Below are 23,981 nucleotides of genomic sequence, written 5' to 3' on the forward strand. Positions count from 1 at the left end.
AATAATAGTCATCACCTCACAATACTGCTGTTTGGATCAAGTGCGAGAACGTATTTCGAGTCCTTCACAGAGCACCTGGCACGGAGTGCAGCCCTGAAGACGTGTGGGCCACTAACACTGTGCCAGGTCTGTTGCGGCTTATACAACGCACAAGAATGAGCTGTCAGCTCCTCTTTGTGCCTCAGTTTCTTCAGTAATAAAACAGCAACTATTCCTCCCTCTGCTTGTGGCACTTAAAAGCTGGGGATATGTAGAAGTTGAGGGTTTTTAATCATCAGAAATCATCAGTGTTTACATGGCATCTACACAGGTACTGGCCATCCAGCCCTTTTGGGGCATGTGTGTAGATCCTCCAAATGTTGGGCGACACATTTCTGATTGAAACAAGCCATCTATACTTTTGCGCTTCTCCAGGCGTTCATGGTGCCAGGAGCAGACAGGAGGGAGCTGCCATCTCCCATGATGTCCAAGACACATCTCTAGAAGAGACGCTCAGGGGAAGGAGGCAGAGGAGGCACACTGCTGCCACTCAAGATGTGCCATGTGACCTCTCCTGCTTCTTTCTCTCCAGTGAAGGGAAAAAGACGTCTGTATTCCACTGGAGGAAAAAACAAATCAGTATCCGAATGTTTGCCACCATTCTTCACAACAAACAAGGCAGTAACTTCCTTACTTTCTCATTTCTATTTGTCACAGCCCCATTACAACCCCTGGCTTCTCACGCAAGAGAAAAAGGGATGGGAGTGACATTCTGTGGAGAATCGGTACAGGTTCCAGGCTGGCTCTAGTGGCTGCCTTCTCTGGATAAAGGCCATCAGCTGTCAAGCCAACCTGAGGAGCCGGGCTCTGAGAGAAGAGTGGGTTTGCAGAGACGGGAATGCTGCCTGGCTCTCCTCAACAGCTTACCCTTCACGGTCAGTCAGCAGGCTCAGAGAATATCAACAGTCACCTTCTTCTCTTAGCATTAGCTCATGTGCCTTGACCTGAACCATTCCACCACCACCCCACCAGCCTCCCATCCCAGAACAGAGCTGTGCTTTAGCCCAGACAGGACCACTATTAATTTGGTGTATTTCCTTTCAGCCAACCTAATACGTTTTATTCAATTGTTTTAATTATAAAAGTGGTGTATGCTAGGCCTTTAGAAAATCAAAGTCTACTCATCCTCAAAATGGCGCATCCAAGCTGAGCAGAGAATCCTGATGTCTATATGTGACATTTGTGCTCGCCAAGAGTTGTTTAGTGGAAGTCTCAGTGTAAAAATGATGGGCTAGAAAGGCCAACTGTGCTTTATTTTTACAGTTACTCTGGATTACCAGTGAATGAATGCCCTCAGTGTTAATTATCCACAGCTATTCCCATCCAAAGCCTCTCCCCAGATTCTAGACAGTCGGACCACTGGCTACTCATGTGTGAAGGGATCAGGTCCCAACACAGAACAGGAATTTGTATCTCCAACAACAGACGTTTGTAGACCATCATCACAGAAAACAACAAGAGCAAAAACAGTAGCAATCACATTTAGCAAGGACTTAGTACATGGGAGGCTCGATGCTAAATGCCCAGAATGTATGGCTCGTTTCATTACCAATACACTCTTCTGAGTGATTTTCACTTTCTCCACTTTATAAATGAAGAAATTGAAGCTTACAGAAGGGAAGGAACTGGCCCCGGATCACGCAACCATGAGAAGCAAGGGGTGAAGAGTGACGGACGCCCACCCAACACTGGTCTGACAGCGTGACTTGTGGATGAAATTGCTGCTAATGATAAATCTCAACTTTGTTAGCAGCCCAGTAGTTCACATTAACATTTAGCCGGGCTTCAACTGAAAAGAATGAAGACGACGCTCAGGTTCCCCATAAATACCTCCCACTTGCAAAAGTCAGATTTACTATTCTTCTCTCCCACTCCCCAACCAATTTCTACCAAAAATAGCCAAACACTTCATAAAATACATCCAAACCACATTCCAGGGATCCCACCTAATCTAAGACCTCGGTGTTTAGAACGCTGTCTGGCTTCTGTGTTCCCTTTGTGACCACGGCTACCAGGCCTTAGCATTTCCATTTCACGTCACTTAACACAACCAGAGTCCTTGAGCTGTTGCTCTCTCGACATATACTACTCCCTTGTTAAAGAGACAGACAGACAGACAAACATGGAAAACAAGCAAAATGCTGGGAAATAAAAGATCCAAAGTATCCATAACCATACCAGCCTGGGACTGCCTGAATGAAAAGAGCTCCTCCTAAGCCCCCACCCACTATCTGGGCAAGGCAGATCTGGCCTACTCCTCTTATCTATCTCTCTTTGTGCCCCACACAGTTTGTTACACCCACTGCACGTGGACATCCTTATCAGAAAATATCCACTTAACAAATGTCTGCCTTTGAACAGAAGTAGCTGTTTAGCCCGCCAAAGGTTGATAACTCTGTGTATGCTGATTGGTACCTATATTACGAACACATACATGAGGCTCACGAATACAGAACAGACACTGACTGCAGAGCACAAATGGCATGTGTCTTTGGGGACTGCCAACCTATTTACAAGCTGTGGTCTTAGCCCTTCAACTAAAATACCTGCCACTCCCCTCGTTCCTGTCAACTAGAAAATGAGGACAAAATCTACTGCTCTGTGAATACTTCTTTCTTCCACAAATATTTTCTGAGTGCTGTGCTGTGCTCTTAAAGTTTTACAAACTATAGGATTCTCGAGATGAAAAGGAAAAAGTTGTCCTCTAGTCCTTCTGTGACACTAGTATTAGGAGACAGCAGAACCACCCATCTTGCAGACTTGCCAAGATGTAACAGCCTTTGACAGCATCAAATTATCATTTTTTTAGGGATCAGAGCTTCCCATGTGTGTATCCAATGTTGTGAAATGATGGCCTCTGCAACAGGCTCATCTACTCTCTTCATTTTTGAGTCAAATTATTTTTGACTCTTTTTAAAGTATACCATTTTGGTTTTTAATGTGTGTGTGTTATTTGTTAAATATATTTTGTGGTCAGGCATTTGGGGCCAATACTGATTTTTTAAAAATACTCTCTACATTTTATGCATAAAGTAGATAGACCACAGAGTCGAGATAAAATTTTACGGCTCCATGGTTCTTAGAAGATTGAAAACCACCACCGTAAAGCAATGTTGCCACCACAACCTAAGGCACCCAGCGAAATTCGAGATGCTGCATTCCTGTATCACCTGCTGTGATCAGAATGAAAGCAGAGAACTGTTACTCCTGACTCTGGTAAGTAACTTGATTGTAATGCATCAGGATGACTGGGATTCCCTTCTCCCTACACAGAGAACCCTGATATCAACAACAGAACAAAGCCTACAGGTGATCAAAAACTTGGCCCCAGAAACGGAGTGGGAGCAGACCTCGTTCTCCTTGAACTTTTGGAAAGGTCAGGAAACACTAGGGGTGGAAGAGAAAGGGGAAGTTGTGAAGACCCTCAAAGCTGGGTGTATGGGTTACAGAGGCTGTGTGTACAAGGGCTAGTGCGGCCTCATACCTTGCAGAGCATGTTTGGCAAAATGGGGCTAGAGAACGCACAGCTGCAGAAAGCCTGTGCAGGTACAGAGGTGGGGGGACCACGCTCCTGCGAGGGCAGTAGAATGCTCAGGTTGTATCTGTAGCTGGAGGAAAGCACAAGGCAGATAAATGTGTGCACCTGTGTTGTGGTAGCTGATTAATTCAATTAATATTTATTGAGCACCCGCAGGGCTCATGGCAGCATATTGTGGGGAAAGACAGTATCTTCTGCCTTCAAGGAACTCACGATCTCAGACAAAAAGACAATTAACAGGAAGGTGATATAACTGAGTATATTCAGGTACTGTAGGAACCATAACCATGCATGGCTTATTTAAATTGGGTCTAAACATATGTCAGAAATGGTCTTTGTCTCACTGATCCTACACATTCTCGGATGCTGATCACAAGAAAGTAGTCAACTCAACAATCAGAGTCCAGGGGCCGGCCCTGTGGCCGAGTGGTTAAGTTCACGTGCTCTGCTTCGATGGTTCAGATCCAGGCCGCGGACATGGCACCACTCATCAGGCCATGCTGAGGTGGTGTCCCACACAGCACAACCAGAGGCACTCACAGCTAGAATACACAACTATGTACTGGGGGGCTTTGGGGAGAAGAAGAAGAAGGAGAAAAAAAAAAAAAAAAAAGATTGGCAACAGTTGTTAGCTCAGGTGCCAATCTTTAAGAAAAATAAAATCAGATTCCAATCTGCTCTAGAGTTTTGCTGACAAGGTGAAAGGGGACATCTGGAGCTCTGGCCCCAGCCTCAGAGTAGAGGAGCTGGGGGCACATGTGCGTAGAAGCACTCGCCAAAAGCATGGATATCAAGATTCAGGGTGGTCTGCAGCCAGCTCATTCAGCTATCAGGAACCAATCACCTACCAGTAGCACCTCCATCCTTGTATTTCCTAACAGCCATAAAAGCCACTTGTCTATACATAGAATCACTGAATGTGTGATTTTTACAAACTTTGCAGCCTCAAGCCTAGCCAGTTTTTGGACAGGAATCCAGTCCTCAAAGCCCCAGAAAATTAAAACAGAATTTCACTAGGAAACAGTGATCCAACAAGCCTGTGAAGAGAGCCCAACTTGGCTAGTCTTCTCCTAAAAAATGGCAAAGGCCCAAATCCTGGCCACATGAGAAAGTGTCTTCCATCCACACAAAGAAGAATGGCAGGACACTGATGCAGACTACCCTCTCCCAAGTACAGTACAGAGCCTTGCTACGAGGACCCTAATATGGGCATCCAGGGGAGATTTTTCCAAGCTGTGTCCAGTGGGCCTTGGGTGGGGGGTGTGGGAGGATGTGTGGGGAAGAGCCTATTCATCTATCCTTCAGGTACCTTGCCAGGTTGTCTATTGCTCCTTCAGGCCACACTGGCTTTGTATCACAACATTAACTCAAAAGTGGAAATCCGGGGCTGAGAGGAACTAGCAAATTCCTAAGTCAAAAAAGCAAGCAGGACTCAAGAAAGTCTGCCGTGAGAGCATTTTCTTCCTTGAGACACCGAGCCAGCTGGTGAGAAATGCCGACCTGTTATATTCCCTTCCACATTCTAAATAAGCCACTTGAAACTCAATGCAGAGTTCATGCCTAGGGGGCATCCCACCCTTTGCTGTGGCGTCAGCCAGCACAGACCAGCTCTTGAAAAGAAGTGTGCCTTGTTTCCGTTGATGCAACCCTCTCATGGTGAGGCAAAGGGAGGCCCCCCCACATCATCGACCTCACCCCTCCTCTTCCCCCCCCCAGTCTCTGACCCGGTGACCGCATGCAGCCTTCCCCTTTAAAGGGCTTGCGTTCCTCTCATCCGTGTCCTCATATTTATGCCAATATCAAGATAAGATATTTAACGTCAACCTCAAATACCTTCAGAGAATAGAGGCATCCAAGACTCTTTTTGATCATCTCTTCTGGTGACTCGTAACATCACAAGTTTTATTTTGCTTGCATTCTTTTACTGTCATTTAAACCTACTTTTTTTTATAACAATAAATGACGGTTCCTTCTGTTTAACTTTCAATACAAAGGTAGCAATCTGATCACAGGCACTTGAAGAAGTCCCTCTCACTCCTCCTGTTCTCAGACATCAATCCAAACCCCTTCAGCCTTTTATGGTGGATCATATTTATTTTCTTTGCTCTCGTTAACAGCTCCTTCCAATTCCCTCCTTTCTGTCTAGGGGCTCCCGAACAAGACTCGGCCCTATGTGGAGAGCTGTCCAGACGCTCCGAGAGGAGGACCTCATCACTCCCCTCCTGCTGCTGCTAACATTTTCAGTATCGTTCGTACACCACTGTTATTTTGGTTCATGGTTTAAATAAACAGTTAAGACTATGGCACAATAAAGCTTCTCTGATATTCAGTTTTCATCAATATTGTTAATAAGTGAACTATTGTGCATATTATAGTCACTCAATTACGAAACCACAAGACACTTCCACAAATTAGCCAGTCCCTCACCTACTCACCCAGCAACACACAGAGTCCAACTGCTTTTATTTTATTTTGCACTTTCCAATCTATGATGCATCAAGGCAGCTTTTGGTGTAATTATAGCTCATAAGGGAATTCCACCATTTTCAAAAATACATTTTGAAATTAGAAAAATGGAAAAATAAATAACAGCTAGGTGTTTAATATCTACATAACACTCTTGGCTTACATCATATTTACGTTAATAAAAAAATCATAACTTTTAATGAGCAGCTACTGCGTACATGCACCATGTTAGACGTTGGGAGGATACATCCCCTACACTCACAGCACTTCCAGTCTAACGTAAGAGACATAATATGGATTATTATCCCTTATCTACAACAATTCTGAAATTCAGAAAGCTCTGAAAGCAGAAAGAATTTGTAATTCATTTGGTGGCAAAATCTGCCCGAACTGAGGTTAGGCCAATTTATATTCTTTATTTATCCTCTGTGTAAGTATGTTTTGCTGCAAAAATAACATGTTTGATTATAGGATGCTGTCCCAAACACTGTACAATGTTTCTAAATCTAAAAAATTCTAAACTCCAAGCACACATCCCCTACTGGCTTCAAACAAGTTGACCATGGACCCGAAAATTAACATGAAAGAGGAAACAACACAAGCCAAAGCTACCTCATCCATTGAGTGAGGGATTAGGCACAAGGTGGGTTAGCCCTTCGTTCTCAATAATTCTAAAAATCTACTCTATAAGTGACAAATGAGTGTCACAGAAATATTTAAATGAACTTACTTCCTTTAAAAAAGACAGGGACAATGGCCACAATTGGAAACTTTGGCCCAATTTTATTAAGACTTGGATACCTGAACCTAACATAATCCAGACAAAGCAATATTTGGGCATCTCTCTAAGAGCAGAACTTTGCATTTTCACCTACTAAATGGAATCTTATTCATTTCAGGTCCTTCTCCAGCTCCAACGTCAGGGATTCCCATCTTGGTCACTAAGATTAGAGCCATTCCTAGTCTGAAGTCATCCTCAGAGTGAATTAGGACATTTGCTGTTTTCGTGAACCAAAGCTCACCTTTGTTGCCATTGTAACCAGGAGGCCTGAGAGCGGGGCTTCCCACCTTCAGCAGGAACAGGAAGCCCCTAACTGAGTTCCAGGTTTGACCCGCGGCACCATGGTTTGCAGACCCCAGGTCTACGGTATTTACCATCTCATGCCACAAGGGCTCTACTCCTCAAAGAGAGTTTAGCACAAGCTGGGGTCTTTGGAGCACTCACTGCACAGGACAGAGCCTGAAGCTATGGTTGGGTTATTACTGTAGACCAGGAGAAGTCAAGCGACAGCCCCCAGCCTGTTTTTGTACAGTCCATGAGCTAAGAGTAGATTCTACATTTTTAAAGGACTGTAAAACAAACAAGAATATGTGACAGAGACTGTATGTGGCCCGCAAAGTCAAAAATATTTACAGGAAAAGTTCACCGACTCCTGCTTTCTCACCTGGGAAGAGAGAAATGTTTGAATGCCACTAAGCATGAGACGCCGTGCTTGACCACTTACGGTGGCAGGATAGGGGCCTCCCCAGACCCCGTCCACACAAACCTGTGGATGGTTTCTTTAGAATCTCACCTTGGAACTCTCCAGCAGGATTTCAGAACTAATTGATTCAACCTCGGATTGGTTTTAAAAACAGCCCACTTTGCCTTACAGTACCTTTGTCCCTATCACATCAATTCAGACACATTAGCAAACATCTTCAGGGTTCAGGCCCCTCGCCCAGGACCCACTCACAAAACAGGCTGCTTTCAGAGTCCAGACATGAGCTGCCACCATAGACGTGCCCCCTCCCTTAAATGAAGGTTCCAATTATTGGGTGAAGCCAAACAGGTGGAACGCCAGCACTTCACACTTTCTCCTCCTTCTTTGGGTTACTCGTCTGTGTGAAAACTGTGAAGTATGGGGACCCCAGCCTTCCCTTCTTCTCAAGGGCCTCCTTTCCCAATGACGCCATAGTTCTTTCTGCTCTCTCTCTCTTTCCTTTCCTCCTATCAAATTCTGTTCTGAGGATTAATGATGGCCAGAGTTTAATGTGTTCCCACCCTCTTTCAACAGGGTGACAGTCAGAGGACCAGAGGATTAAACGTGGTCTTTTGAGACACTGGAGATAGAAGAGGAATTAAACACAGGACTAAGCTGGCCCCATCTGGTCATCTTTCTGTCTACCTACAGGTCATATTCTTCATGAACCTGACACAATTTCCCATAATAACCTACTTCGCATAGAAATGCCCAGGGGCCGCCCGGTGGCACAGTGGTTAAGTGCACATGTTCTGTTTTGGTGGCCTGGGGTTTGCCGGTTTGGATCTCAGGTACGGACATGGCACCGCTTGGCAAGCCACGCTGTGGTAGACATCCCATATATAAAGAAGAGGAATATGGGCACGGATGTTAGCTCAGGGCCAGTCTTCCTCAAAAAAAAAAAGAAAGAAAGGAAGAAAAAAGAAATGTCCAGAGAGACACACTGCTTGCCCTGTTGGCCAATTTTGGATTTTTTTCCCCTCCAAGGACAGAGATCCCTATCAGACTCACCAAGCAGCCCAAGGAGTTAGGTGCATAGTTTTTAGAAGTCCAGGCATGTTATCTCTGCTGGTGGAAAGGCAGTAGATGGGACTAAGAACCAGATCTCTGGAGCAGACTGCTACGGTTCAAATCCCAGCTCTGCCACTTATTAGCTGTGTAACCTTGGACAAAACAACCTCCCTGTGCCCTGGTTTCTTCATCTATAAAAAGAGGATTCTAATAGTCTCTACTTTATGAGGCGGCTGTGAAGGTTAAAAACTTCGTATATGTAAAACACCTAGAACACCCAGCACCTAGAAAGGGTACAAAAATTATCTATTAATATCAGTAGTAGTAGTATAAGTCTGCCCCTCAATCCCATTGTTTTGAGCTCATTCATTCTTTCCTTTAAAAAGCATATGTGCCAGGCACTTTGCCAGGCATGAGGGTTACAAAGATGATTAAAACCTGGTCCCTGCCCTCAGGAGCTGGCAATTGAGTACTAGAGACAGTCATAGAAACAGGCTAGGTCCTAATACAATGTGGAGAGAGAGGAATTCTCAGGGCTTTATGGGAGCACCGTAGAAGTGTACAGGGACAAGAGATGACGTAGGCATGAACTAGGGTTTTGGTAGTCAAGAGGGTGAGGAGAGATCAGGTGACAAAACTATTTAGGATATTGGTGGGCAGTGGAAATGGCAAGTTAAAGGAAGGGAAGAATCAAGAACGACTTCTCCACCTTGGGTGACTATGCAGATGGTGGTTCTATCATCCAGGATGGCGATTACAAGAGAAGGAGGAAGTTTGGGAGAAGGAAGGAATGACTTTGGTGGGTCAGGAATATGCACCAAGCCCATACTCTGTGCTGGCTGTTGTGTCAGGTGTTGGGTAAGTGATAATGAAGAAAAAGAGAGTGGCTCTCTGCTCTCACAATGCTTTCAGCCAGTGGGGAAGACAAATAGCCAGTGAATTATTACAAATAATTTATAATTTATAAATTACAGAGGGCTGCAGAGGAGAAGAACAGAGTAGTAGGCAAATGTTAACAGGGCGGCCTAACCTAGCCTGGTGCGACAGGAAGGCTTCCCTGAGGAAGTATCCTTTAAACTGATACCTATAGGACAAATAAGACTTAGGCACAAAATGGGGAAAGAGCATGTGTAAGGCCAGCACAGGAGTCCCAGACACCCTGTGGGATATCAAGGTGGAAATGCTTAGCCTGAGGTGAGGCATGCAAGTCTTGGAGATATTTAGAGTCATCAGCAAAAAACAGGTGGCAGCAGAAGTACTGAAAGTGGGCAAGATTATCCCAAAAGAGGGTACAGGGTGTCCAGAATGGAAGCTGAGGATCGACCATGGGGAACGCTTGTCTGGGAGTATACTGAGGAAGAGGAGCCAGCAAAGAACAAGGTGAGTCCGGAAAAAGCCACACCTGGAAGCCTCGGAGGAGAAAGTTACCAGAAGCAGGGAGTGAACAACAGCATGCCACACCCCAGAGAGCTTTAGTTATTGACAAGTGGTGACCACAAGGAGAACAGTTTCTGTAAAGCCATGGGGACAGAAGACTGATGGAAGTGGGGAGTGGAATAAATGAGAGCAAAATAACGTGTAGCTCGTTCCTTCAAAATGTTTGGTGGGACAGGGTATAGGGCTTTGAGGGTAGGTAGACAGAGATGCAGGGCCAAAGGTAAACTGTATCCAATGGGAGAAACCTGAGCTTGTCTATAGGCTACAGGAAAATAGCAAGATAGAGGGAAGGACTGAAGATTCAGAAGAGCTTGAGATCTCACACACAGGGGGAGTTTAACAAAATTTAACACTCACCATTGGGTAAAAAAAAACATTCAATAGCTTTTCAGACCCTTGACTGGGTATGGCTCTTTCTCCCTCTACCAGAGGGTCCAACTCTGGACTCCCTAAATCAGTGATGCCTCAGCTGGTCTTGCAGAATTTCCACTAGCTGGGCCAGGCCCAGAAAGCCCCAGGGGTGAGAGGAAACCTCCTCAAATTACCCCCCATCCCATCCTCTAGGATGCTAGGAGACTCAATCCTGCTCCAGGCCAAGGCCTTGCCCTTCATTAGGAGGAAAACTGAGAAGCTTGGTATTATTTCCTGGTGAACAAAATAATAGTGCCACCTCACCCCAGAAACTTTCCTACAAATGAGTTCTCTGTGCAAGAGAGACACTGGCTGCTGATGCCCCTCAGATGGGCCTGGCTCCGTGGGCACCCCTTTCAGGAAGTGGCGCCTGAATGAGATCATCCTTGGGGCCCTTGCCCTTAATTTACAGCTACTCGCCAGAAAGCAGGCACCTCTCACAACCACTCTGTGGTCAAATGACAGCAGAGACACCTGGAACCATTGGCTCAGTGGAAAAGAAGGGCAGCTCTGATGCTCCACTAACCAGACAAAGGGCTTCCCAACCAGCAGAACACTTTGAGGAGAGACAAATAAAACACAAAAGCAGCAGCAGCAACAGCTTGGAAAAAGCAAAAAGAGAGGCAGAGAACGTATGAGAGAGACAGTCAATGAGGGGCCTATAAGAAGAAAAGTCTGGGTGGTTGAACAGGGGTGCACCAACATAGAGACCCTGGACCATCACCAGAGGGGAACTCATTCTAGACACTATTCTTTATGAAACAGGAAAACAGCACTCTAAAAAGTTATTCTTTATTGTTTGGAGAGATTGTATTAGACAGACTATTTCTATCACAAGATATCATCACCTCTTGTCTTCTAATACAATGTAATTGGCTGAAGAGAAATGTGAACTCTTCTTAGTAAGTGGCCTCCAAAGTTAGATTTCCCACACAATTCCTCTTGCAGCCACCGGGTCCACGAAACTCATGAAAAACAAGCACAACAAAGCAAGAACCAGGGGACTGGGGTATCTGAGCGTGCCAGCCTGGGAGGAAATGCAATGGCTCCTTCACTACCATGACTGCCTCTGAGGGAACTCGCTCGAGCCCCACCCCTTCCTGTCTTCTCTCAGCAACACTGCTGTGTAGGGCTGCAGCAGGACCCTGGTGGGACACCTGTGCAGTGCCACCAAAAGGCTCGCAGGGCTGGGGCACCGGGCAGACCTGTGGAAGCACTGGCTGAAGCCCAGGCTCCGGCCCAAGGAGTGAGGCTTGGCAGATGGCAAGGACACACACAGTCCAGCTGGCCTCACAGCCTCCTTGCCTCGTTCAGGGGAGGGAAGAAAAGGAAGCAATGTGCTAGTGCTGGGGTCTGTGGCTCCCACTGGCTCAAGCAGGCAAAAGGCAGTAGAGGCCAGGTGGCAGTGTCTCCAGTCATCTTGCTTCAGGAGCAGACAGGACTGCTGTTGTTTTACAAGGCAGCTCACCTCCTGAGAGAGGAGCTTCCTGAAGCTCATGTTACAAGGTCGGGCCAGGAGCCTTCCCTGAACCTCCTCACCAGCCCTGAATCTCCACAGCTGCCACCTGAGAGGGAATATCTGGCAGGAGGGAGGGGCCTCCACCACCAACTTCTTTTCCCTCAGCATCAGACCATCCAACTTTCTTAGCACCATTGACCTGCCCCTGAGCCATCTGCTAAGCAAGCTCAGCATGATGCCCCTCAAGAGGCTTAGCCAAGTTCAGTAGGGGGGCAAGAGTTGCCAGGTTTTGAAGAGAAAATTCATTCCTGCTAATAACTCTGGGATGCTCTAGACAAGTCATTTCTCTCACTCACGAAGCATTCTTCCACTTGAAAAGGAAGAGATCATACCACCCAACCTGCCCCAAAAGAATTAGCAGGAACAAACTTCACAAAGAGAATGCCTTGAGTTTTCTAACCCCTCCATCCAGGGTGATGAGATTCCCAGGGTCTACGGAATGCCTGACCATACAGGTGTTCAAAACACCTCAAAAGAGATGGGCTGTGCCTGAAGGGCAGGAGCTCTCAAGAACTCATTCCCTGGTGGGCATCAGAGGAGGGACAACTCAGCCCCAAGTGTCGGGGAGCCGCTGTTGAGAGGCCACAAGGATCGCTGGCACAAGAGATAAAAAGCAAGCTGTAGCTATTGTTGACACGTTCTGGGACCTTGGACAAGTTCACCTCCTCTGTGTGCAGCAAACAAAGTTCTTAGCTTTCTTTGGGGACTTGAAGAAAACCTGGGTCCACCTTTGACTTTCCTTATCATTTGTCCATATGGTCCATACATCACCTTGAGGGATTAGCACCGGAAACCAGTAAACAAAGACTGGACTCAAACTAAGTAACTCCAGAATGCTGAGTACGAAACCCAAAAACACAGCACGGCTTCTGCAAGCAACCAGTGTATGCAGATTTGATAGTGAGGGTATCAGAAAACTACCGCCATTTTAACCTATGACAAACTCTCAAACGACCTGGGGAAGCCTTTGCCTAGAAACTTTTTGGGTGCACATTTGTGACAATGATCAAACTACAAAAAGCATTCCTCAACTCAGTTTCTGGATCTCAGACAGAAAAAGGATCCAGATTCTGGAAACCATTTGGGGCAAATGGGAACAGCTATTCTTTGGAAAATACAAATTATTTCTAGCACAAGAGACTTCAAAGAGACATCTAAATTCTTGTCCTAAATTTTTGTTTTATTATTTTATTTACTATTGCCAGGAATAGGAAAACCATTAGTTGGCAAAAATATTTATGTTCAAACTTTTACATCATCATAGGATCCATTTCTAATAGGACAATGGATGTATTGATTCTTTGACCCCTTATAACACTTAATGAGATCAGCTGAAAATTACCAGATTTGCTAAAGAGAAACCAAACTATAATGACAACAGTAGCTATCATTTTTGCTCACCTACCATCTGACACACATTTTTATCCAGTCCGTAGCACAATCCTATCTGCAAGGTAGGTATCATTAAGTCTCCATTTTCCTGAAGAGGAAAATGAAGACCAAAAAGATTAAATTACCTGCGGAGGCTACAGAGCTAGTAAGTGTTGGAATCTGGATTCAAAGCCAGGTCAGACGGTAGCCAAAGCATGTACTCTCTCTGCCACACCGCAGGGCAGGAGTTTCCAACAGAAATGAAGTCGCCTCGCAAGGAATGGAAATTTACTATTCACAGCACAGGGAACAGAGGTTGAGGATCAGTACCGGGCGACAGCAGGCAAAGGGGCCGCAGTATTAAGCTTGCTTCATATTTAAATCCTTTGAAGGGTAGGGCAAGTGACTTAGGGAAGCAGTAGATTTAATATACTTTGCAGAAGAGACTACAGTGGAAACCAGAAGATACTAACAAGGGCACCATCTAGAGAAACTGGAAACACGAGCAGGGGATAAAATGAGATCAAAGTCAGGCGCAGTGGGAGGCCCCGCTGAGGGAGAGGAAAGTGTGCAGCCCAACACTCAGGGAGACTGGAAGAGAGAGAACTAGAGGGCAAGGTGCAACGGGACACCAAGTTAGTAAGAGGGAGGGAGGGAGGGAGGAAGGAAGGAAGGAAAGGGGAAAAAGGAAAGCAAAATGGCAATATCATTTGGTCTATGTATGCTTCTCCTAGGCCCAGCCTGAGAGAAGGGGCAGGTGACTCCCCTGGCCTACAGGAGAGTCTACCCCTATTCTGTCTGTTAGGAAGGAATGGAAGGAGTCATGGAGACCAGCCTTCCACTTCTCCAACAAACCTGGCCTCATTTTATCAGCCCCTCACCTTAAACAGATCACTAGCTCTAGTAGTTTAAAACTAGCTCCATACTACTGGTTAGAGCAAAAACAAAACAAAAACACACAAAATAAAAGCAAACTAATTTGGCATCACTTAAAAATTGGTTAAGTAAAGTATGGTTCTTCTACACAATGCAACCATTTTGAAAGAGGCAAAGCTATAGGTATGTATGTGTGGAAAGATGACCCAGGGCACTGATGAGTAAAACAATGTAAACTGTTAAACAATATACATCATATAAATATTTTTCTGTAAAAATAAATAGCCATCATCTATTTTATTAGTATATGTATAAAAATGTTGGAGGAATATGCATCAAACTATAGCAAATGATTATTTAGGGGAGAAGGAAGGTGGATGATGAGGAACTTGCATTGTCTATTGTCTGTATTCCTGCAATATTTTACATTAGTAAAACTTTATATTACATTTGTAAATAGAGAAGAAGAAAAAGTATATGTGTCCCTGAAAAGAGCATGAGTAAAAAAGGTAAGTCTTCCATCTCATCTCAACGACCAAAGGTAAATTTGCCAAAGCTTAAGTCTGATACTTCCCACTGAATAAAATACTTCATACTCCTAGAATCTAACAGAATTACAGCAAATATGGCCTGATCTTTGGGCTTCTGCCCTTCCTATAAATAGAGTTTGGGATGGCAGGAGCTGGACTTCCTAGCTTGTTCATCGGGCATGAAGGAAATCCCCCAGTGACATGAACCAAGCAAAGAAAGTGCATTCACACCCAGAGAGCTTTCAGGAAACAAGATCCCCTCTTATCACCATCAACAAGGAGACTCATCTTTCACCAACTCATTGAATGAGCCCCTTTGTTTCCCCTAAAGGATCACCATATATTCTTTCCCTGCTTCGACAGCAAGTCCAGGTGCCCCAGAATTTGGCACTGTGAGGCACAGGAGGAGCCCCAGTAAAAACTTCCTTGTGCACATTTTCAAGAGAAACAGGACCTGAGGTGGCAGGGGACTGAGAAAAGGGGAGGGGCATGCAGGTAGGTACAAAAGCGTGAATGTGAGAATGTTTGCTTTATAACTATGCTTCCAACAGACACGTATGTCACACACATCATATGTCCCAAAACAGAACAGTAAAAAAGAAGAGAGGGATGGAGCCTCCCTCAGGACGTCGTAGGACAGGTGTAGTAAGTCTGCCAGTGTGTTGACAAATATGCGCTGACGCATCATCCTCTGTGCCAGGCATGACTGAAGGCATGGAAAACAAACAGTAAACACAAAGTCCCTACCCTTCAGAGGTCTAGCGTCACCTCACAGCCTCCTAGAAGTGTGGGAGGCCACCTGTCCACCTATCATGGTGCCTTGTATGTGGTAGGGCTCAACAACCGCTTACGAGCTTACACTGTCCATGTATGCTCTGTACCCTCTCAGCCCCAAATTGTGTTCTCCATCACAGAAAACCTCCTTGACCTGTCTCAAACCATCCTCTTCCCATCAAGTTCTCAGAAAAGCAGTCTGCATTCACTGCATTTTCCTCCTCACCATGGCTTCACTCTAATTCCTGATAATTGAGTTTTGACCCTCCACTACAGCTGCTTTCTTGAGCGTCACTTGAGCCTCTTACAAGGCTAAGGGCCTCCTCCCATCCCTTTCCCATGTGGTCCCTCTCCTGCGCTAGACACTATTAACCATCCTTTTCTTGAAGCTGAATTTCCATGGCTTTGGATTCCCTTGGTTCTTCATCCTCAGTACGTTGTGACACGGCAATCACATTCTCTAAATCCTCTTCCCCGACCCATCCCTGAACTGTAGGCATTACCCAAAGTGAAGACATCTGTTTTCTCCCCTCACAGAATCCTCTCCCCTTTCTGTGTTGACTGAGGACTGTGAGACGGACACCTGCAGGCTCGGCCCCTCCTGGGCTCCAGATTTGCTCAGTAGCTCCACCGACACATGCTGCTGTACCTCCCACTTAACATGGTCAACGCTGACCTCTCTGACCCCCTCCCCACTCCCAGAGCTGCTCCGTCTTTTAAGACTTAAATTTCAGTGAGTTAGTAACACCAATCTCCAAGATACCTGAGCTAGAGAGCTCTAAGTCATATTAAACAGCTCTCTCCCCCTCATCCCAGTGCCATTAGGCACAATGCACCTACAAGCAAATTTTAAGGACCTGTAAAAATGCTTTAAGACTTGGAAAAAAGTGACTGGAACCAAAGCGTAAAATTAAGACTTTAAAATCAAAATTAAGAATAATTCCAGGGGCCGGCCCTGTGGTGGAGTGGTTAAGTTCACGTGCTCAGCTTCTGCAGCCCAGGGTTTCCCAGGTTTGGATCCTGGATGCGGACATGGCACCGCTCGTCAGACCACGCTGGGGCTGCGCCCCACATAGCACAACTAGAAGGACCCACAACTAAAAATATACAACTATGTACTGGTGGGCTTTGGGGAGAAAAAGGAAAAATAAAATCTTTAAAAAAAAAAAAGAATTCCAAAATCCCTTGAAATAATTTTTGACATTATTTTTAATATGTTTGGTCCTTTATATGGTGGGGCCCATAAAGATCAACAATGGGTCGTACCTCACACACAGTCTGGATACTTTGACTTCTTGGAATCTCAGATTCACTTCCTCCCTTCCATTCCCACCGCCCTGGTTTAGACCCTCTTGAGCCCTTCATTATATTTCTGCAGGGTGTCCTAAAACACAGCTGACAGCACATCACTTCCCTGTCCAAAAATTTCAATAGTGTACCCAGGACCTGAAATAGAAATTACAAGCTCTTTATATGGCATTCAATACCTGCTACAGTCTAGCCCCAACCTACGTCTTGGGTCCCTCTGTCACTCCATCCTCCCACTCACCCTCTGCTGCAGCCACCACACCAGATTCGCCATGTCCCACATGCCCCTATTTACCTCATCCAATACCTTCTCCCCTACTTGGCCAGTAGAAAATTTGCACTGGTTCAAAGATCAGTTCAGATGGCTGCTCCTCAGTGAAGGCTGCCTTCCTAAGATCCCTAGCCCAAACCACTCTTGGCTTCCTAGAGACCCTGGAGCAGTTTGCAGCCCCACAGTGGCGCTTGCCTCCCTCCGCCTTGGGTTACACTCAGTCTCTCTTGTGTCTGCCCCACTGTGAAACCATAGCCTCTCAAGAACAGAGAGCTTGTCTTAGTCAATCACCTCTGTTTCCCACACAGCCTAGCATGTAACAGACGATAATGCATCCTGAAGGGCAGCCACCTCCTGTCCCTCCTCCCCGCACCAATGTGTCTATGCCCCACTGCTACTTGGTCCTCCACGTCACTGCCATGTGTGTAGTGGACCCTTAGTTAGATCTAAACCAACACAACTCGGAAGCTGTGGAAAACACTTAGCTTCAAACCCACCATAACCATTCTTCCTAGTGTCCTAGATTCCAGACAGTGAGAAAGAGCATAGGCTTTGGCGTCAAGTAGATCTGGGTCCAACTCTGGAGTCTGGCACTTAATGGCTGTGTGACCTTAAGCAAACACAGCTTGACTAACCTCAGCCTCCTCATCAGCAAAATGGGAATTTTATCTAACTCACTGGACTGCTGCGAGAAGTAAGTGAGTTAAGGCATTTAAAGTCCCTGGCATGACACCTGGCATATGACAGGGGCCCCTAAGCAAGTAGCAGCAGGAAATAGAAGCAGGGTCTCAGATTTCTCAAACCATGTGAGCAATGTGACCTTGTCAGAAGTCACTCCTCTGCCTGGATGCTCATATAAAATAGAGACTCTTACATCAGCCTCATCAATTCAGACTCAAATTCCATGGTGCTGCTTATAATTCTGAAAGTCATTATGGAGAAACAGAAGGAGCATAGCCTATTATGCAACTGTTAAGAATGAAAGAGATCAATCTCTATATCCTGATAGAGAAAGATGTCCAAGGTGTTTCATCAGTAAGTGAAAAGGGCAAGTTGCTGTACAGTATGAAAAATAAACTACCACAACATATACTCTCATATAAATGTGCATATGTACATATGTGTGTATATGTGTATGTACATATATACACATGCACATTCACTTACCTACACAAACATTTACGTATCTGTATCTACGGGTGTATGTCTGTATGTGCCTAGAGGGACAGAGGGGAAATTGCTAACAGCGGCTACCTCTGGCAATGGGTCTAGGAGTGCCATTTATACTCTTCTGTATGCTTGCGTTATTTGTACCATGGGTACACGCTCATGTTATAATTTTTTAAAAAGCTGTAGGAGAAAAAGAAGAAGGAGGAGGGGAGACGGGAAGGGAGGAAGGACTAGGCCACGGATCAAGAGCCCTGGGCTCCACTTAGAGTCCTGCAACTAACTAACTTTGCGACGTCAGGCAAATCCCCTCCCCTCCGTGAGTCTCCCCTCTGCTCTTCCGGGATGATTTCTAGGTTATCAGATGACGGCTGCAAGGCGCTCTGAGTACACTTTATCTCTCTTTGAGATGGTTTGATGCTTTAAGAGTCAGGTTTTTAAAAAGGAAAATATGTACACTATTTCCTTTCGACTCCCTTCACATTTCAATGAAAAAGCACTGCCACCATCTTACAGACAGAGAAACCAAGTATAGACTGTAATGATCACTTGCCAACCAAATACACTGCTCACCAGACTGCTGTTTGCAAAGAATTATGACACCAGGAGTCTTATAGCTCCCAGTGCATTCCGCGCCTCTTCCGCAGAGATGACACAAGGCTTCTGCAAAACAAGCAGAAGGCACTCTTTACTGGTGGAAACAGCGAGATGTAAAGTGACTTCCTCTGGGTCAGAGCATAAACAGAGCTCCCTCCCAGCGCATTTAGGAAGTAAGCATTGAACCCTTGGGATCAACGCCGCATCCCTCCCCCACCTGGACTGAAAGCTTCACCTTGAAGACGCGTTTCGCTGCAGTCATTTTCTGAGTGTTTTCTGGGTCAGAAGCAGAGAGAGCACTTAAACCGAGGCTGCTGCTGGAGTTGCTACATTGAGGGCACAGTTCTGAGGTACAGCTCTATTACACACTCCCCAGCTCACCCAGTCATGCGGTGAGAAAAGCCCACCAATATTTTTCTAGTCTCCCGGGCAAAGTGACTTCACAGGGCTTTGAATGTAAACAACCTGGTTTGTTCTCACAGGTATGGGTCTCGCCTCACCAAGGGTACTTCCTACTCAGAGCAATTGGCTCTGATTCTACCATTGTTATCTCACTCTCTATGCCTGTAAACACCTCTGTTCTTCTGGAAACTTCCCACAGTGAGGGACCCTCCTGCTTCAGACTCGAAGTTGAATGTCTTGGCACCAAGATTTCCCAATAGTTGCAGAAAGCGCACACAGAATGCACATATCCACCTTGCAGAAAAAAGTAGAGCCTGTTCCACCAACCTCAGAAGCAGGAGCCTAGATAAGAAAAACTAAGCCCAGAGCCTGGCTAAAACACTATATAGCAAACCATCCCTGTAAATGAAAAGGACTGTTCACTCAAAAAGCATGCAGCCAGGCCACTAACCAGCAGTCAGCCTACTGGTAACTTTTACTATGGTGCCTGGTAATCCTTGAGACAGGATAATGATCCCTGGCATCCATGGGATTCTAGAGCTTCTAGAAGCTGCTACTGGTTGACCTCACTTTCACTGTCACCTCTGGATCAAGTTTGCTGACTGTTGTCTGCTTATCACTGGCCTCACTGTGCCCCTTAGAACTCACTGGGGCCTTCAGTCATCTTGGCTGAGTCCCTTCCTTGTCTCTCTACTGCCAGGTCCCCTGCACAAGGCCTGACTTTGTCCTCTGCCCTTCTTTATCCCTGGGTACATCTTTCCAAGACCTTTTGAGGGCTTTCCACTTATCAGCTCATCTTAGACACCCTCCACATATTTATAAAGGCCTCATCACCTCTGGAAGCTAAAAACCAGCTCCTATGGATCACCAGGTACAGAAGGCAGCAAAGGAAGAGAGCGGTTGGACTGCAGTAGGAGTGTGTCCACGACAGAGAGTTTTGTTGAAACAAACAAAACACGCTCAGAGGCCTGAGCAAGCAGCATTTTGGTGGGTCCAGACACGTGTGAAACTCACTTTTTGTCCGGGGCAGGCAAAAACCAGGGCAGAACAAACCAACTAAGAAACACTGTAATATTTTACAAGGTCGTTTCTACTTTGACATGTCTTAAGGACAAACAAACAAAAGAGGTTAAACGTATCCAGAGAAAAAGAAAACTTCTGTACAGGAATTTTTGGTCTTTTTTCTGCAATATTTTTCTTAACTCTTCACAATTATAAAAGAAAACTTGTGTATATTGGTCTGAAACACCCACTCAAAGAGCCTTTCATAGCTGCATTCTGAGGGTTAGCCTCAAACATTCACTGAAAAATGAGGTGGGAGTGACTATGCTGGGTGAATAACGAAATTTTTCTAGCAATAGACATATTCTGATGATGTAAGTTAAAAATCAGTTGTCACTTTTCCCTTCAATAAATGGAAAGCAACTGGGGAATGCAGAGGTGGGACGATAGCCTCCGCTCAGGTCTGAAGCATTCCTCTCCCACCCCATCAATAGCGAGCGTCTTCCATCACCGCTCTTCATAATCTTCTACCGATCAAAATTTGGGGGATTATCTACAGTGCTGAATGTTCTTGAAACTTCCCCTATCACCCAATTCAACCAGCATTCCTTGAGTACCGCACGTGAGCCAGACACTGAGTTAGGCACCAGTCTCCCATGGACACCAGACAAGTCCTTTCTTGAAGGATCTAGAGGAGAGTCAGACCTGTACAGGACCAACCAAGGTACAAAGTGAAAAGTGACAGCTTGAGAACTCAGAGTTGAGAGTGGTATCTTCCTGGGATAGGGAAGAGAGGAAGCATGGAAGGGGTTATGTGTGAGTGGGGCCTTAAGGGATATATGTATGTAAGAGGTCACAGCTGAGGAAAGGGAGAAAGACATTCTAGGCACAGAACAGAGCAGAAGCAAAGTCATGGAGGCACGAAAATGCACCTCGAGCTGAAATAGTCGCAAGCATCCAATGTGGGGTAAATGGAGAGGGCATGAAGCTGGGCAGAGAGGTTGGAACAGATTGTGAAAGTCCCTGCCTGGCGGTTTAAACTTTATGTGGGGGCAACAGGGAACAATTGAGGGTTTTAAAGCAGTTGAATGACTCAGTCAAACTCATGTTTTTAAAAATAATTCTGAGGTCAGGGAGTAAGATGAGTTAGAAAGGCAGAGACTGAAGGCCAATTACTCAAAATAAGATAAGAATAGGGACAGTAGAAATTGAAAGAAAGGAACTAATTTGAAAATTTTAGAGTAAAAATGCACAGGGATTGGCAGCCAACTGGATGTGGAAGTGTAAAAAGAAGAAAAACCAAAAATGTTGCTGACGTTCTTACTTGGGGTGGCAGTGACTACACAAACCTACAAAATGAACTACAAAAACAGGCAGAAGAGCAGGTTTAGGAGTGAAGGAGAGAGACGAGACATCCTATTGCTACACGGTGGGTTTGAGACACCTTGCTACAACCAAAGGAAGACAGCTAGCAGACCGCTGTAAGCAGATCTGGAGGTGACAGGGGAAGTCGGGGCTAGAGACAAGGATTTAGACACATTGGTAACTTCAACAATTAAAAGCTGGAGAGAGGAAGGAACAACAATAACAAACAAACAAAAAAAAAAAAAAAAAACAAGAAGGAAGTGATGGTAAGCAAGGTAGGAGGAGAAAAAGGAGAGCCTGGGTCCCAGAAGCCAAGGGAGGGCTTGGTTCCACAGGAAGAGTGATTAACAAAGTCAAATATTGCAGAGAAGTTGGGACTCGGGTCTGGGAGGAGGCCATCTCATTTGACGACACCAGAACTCTTCTAAAGCAGGTTTAGCACCGCGGTAGGGAGAGCCGCCTTACGACAGTGGGTATACTGTGCAGTACTAATCAGCAGCTACATCCTCAGACGTCAAAGAACTAAGTCAGAAGTAGGATTCAGAACATTAATTATTTATTAAAAGCGAATAAGGGAATTCAAGCGTATTAAGGTTAAATCATTACAAATATCAAGCAACATATGAAGGTATACAACTAATTATCTCCCTAATTTCAGACCATTAAAGATTCAGGATAAAAGAAGCTCTTAGAATTAAGAGCCACAGAAGGTTACCCTCCCCCCAAATACGGCAGGCACAGTGATTCCAAGCAAGCACTCTACAATAAATACGCCTGGGTTCAAGTGCAGCTTTGACCTTCTCAATGTGTAATCTTGGGTAAGTAAACTTCTCTAAGCCTGATTTTTTTCATCTGCCAAATTAGGATAACAACAGAAATAACAAATACACATAAAGCTCTCAGCATAGTGCCTAGCACATAATAAATGTTGACTCATTATAATAATGCTTCATTTCCAAGTTAAGATATATATAAACTCAGTTATATATAATTGCAAACATTCATTCTTTAATTTTTTGCCCAATAAATATTTTTGAGCCACTCCCCTCTGTGTACCAAGCATGGCTCTAGGTGCTGAGAATTAAACAAACAAACAAAAAAAACAGAGTAAGACCCAATTCCCCATCATAGAAAGCATGGTCTGATGGTATAGAAGGCAGGTTGACAGTTACAAAACAAGATGAGATGTCCTGTACCAAAGGAATGAGAAAGACGTTGCAAAAATACAAAGGAGGAAGCACTCAGTGCTGCCCCAGAACCTGGTGAGGGAGAGGGGCTGTCAGGCGAGGCTATGGAGATGAGGCAACACTTAGGCATTACAAGGAAATCCACAAGAAAAATTTTAAGGATAATAATAAATATTAAGGCACCATCTCAACACACAAAACCTTGAAAAAAATGTCAGAGAAAGAGGAAGTTCTTTGCCCAAGGGCACAGCAAGAGAAATGTGGCTGGAAACAACCCAAACTCTTGTCATCCACCTCAAGGAGACATTTTGGCTGAAATACATCATCACATAATATTTACACCCTTCCCCACCTGAGTTTGGGCTACATGCTCTACAAGGCAAATTAAACATCTCCTGTCTGTCCTCTAAAAGTCTACAATCTAAAAATAGGCAAGCTAATATATGAACAAATTCAAGACCTTTGATGACAAACGATCTCCCAAAGATAGTGTTCTCAAATAAACACTTCTCAAGTTCAGCTTAGTTCCAAAGGTGAGGATGTTAATAAATTTTGCCCTTCCCTTTGAAGACATCGAATACCAGGGGGAAATATTAAATCTACACAGTTTGGTTCCTCAAAAAATTAAAAATAGAATTACCATATGATCCAGCAATATACTGGAGTATATACTTCTGAGTATATACCCAAAAGAAGTGAAAGCAGGCTCTCAAAGAGACATTTGTATACCCATGTTCATACCCATGTTATTGGCAATAGCCAAGGGGTGAAAACAACCCAAGTGTCCATCAACAGATAAACAAATGTGGATAATCCATACAATGGAATATTATTCAGCCTTAAAAAAGGAAGGAAATTCTCACATACACTACAACATGGATGAACCTTGAAAACATTATGCTAAGTGGAATATGCCAGTCATACAAGGACAAATATGGTATGATTCCACTTATATGAGGTACCTAAAGTAGTCAAATGCACAGAGATAAAAAATAGAGTGGTGGTTGCCAGATGTTGGGTGGGGGGATGGAATGGAGAGCTAGTGTTTAATGGGTACAAAGTTTGAGTTTGGAAAGACGAAAAAACTTCTGGAGATGGATAGTGATGGTGGCTGCACAACAATGTGCATGTACTTATGCCACTGAACACTTAAAAATAGTCAAAATGGTAAATTTTGTGTTATATGT

General features: G+C 44.9%; 1 protein-coding gene across 5 annotated transcripts in view; it reads right to left on the reverse strand.

The window, feature by feature from the left end:
- The window catches only part of SPTB (spectrin beta, erythrocytic), a 114,429-nt gene that overhangs the window by 81,043 nt on the left and 9,405 nt on the right, over positions 1-23,981 (reverse strand). For 2 of the 5 annotated variants that reach the window (XM_070249546.1, XM_070249544.1), the window contains exon 2: positions 18,815-18,904. The exons of the other annotated variants lie outside the window; for them this stretch is intronic. The gene's annotated coding sequence lies outside the window, so the exon portion shown is untranslated. The remainder of the gene's footprint in view (positions 1-18,814; positions 18,905-23,981) is intronic. 5 annotated transcript variants of the gene reach the window in all.

The sequence above is a fragment of the Equus caballus genome, chromosome 24 (assembly GCF_041296265.1).
Source record: "Equus caballus isolate H_3958 breed thoroughbred chromosome 24, TB-T2T, whole genome shotgun sequence".
Lineage (NCBI taxonomy): Eukaryota > Metazoa > Chordata > Mammalia > Perissodactyla > Equidae > Equus > Equus caballus.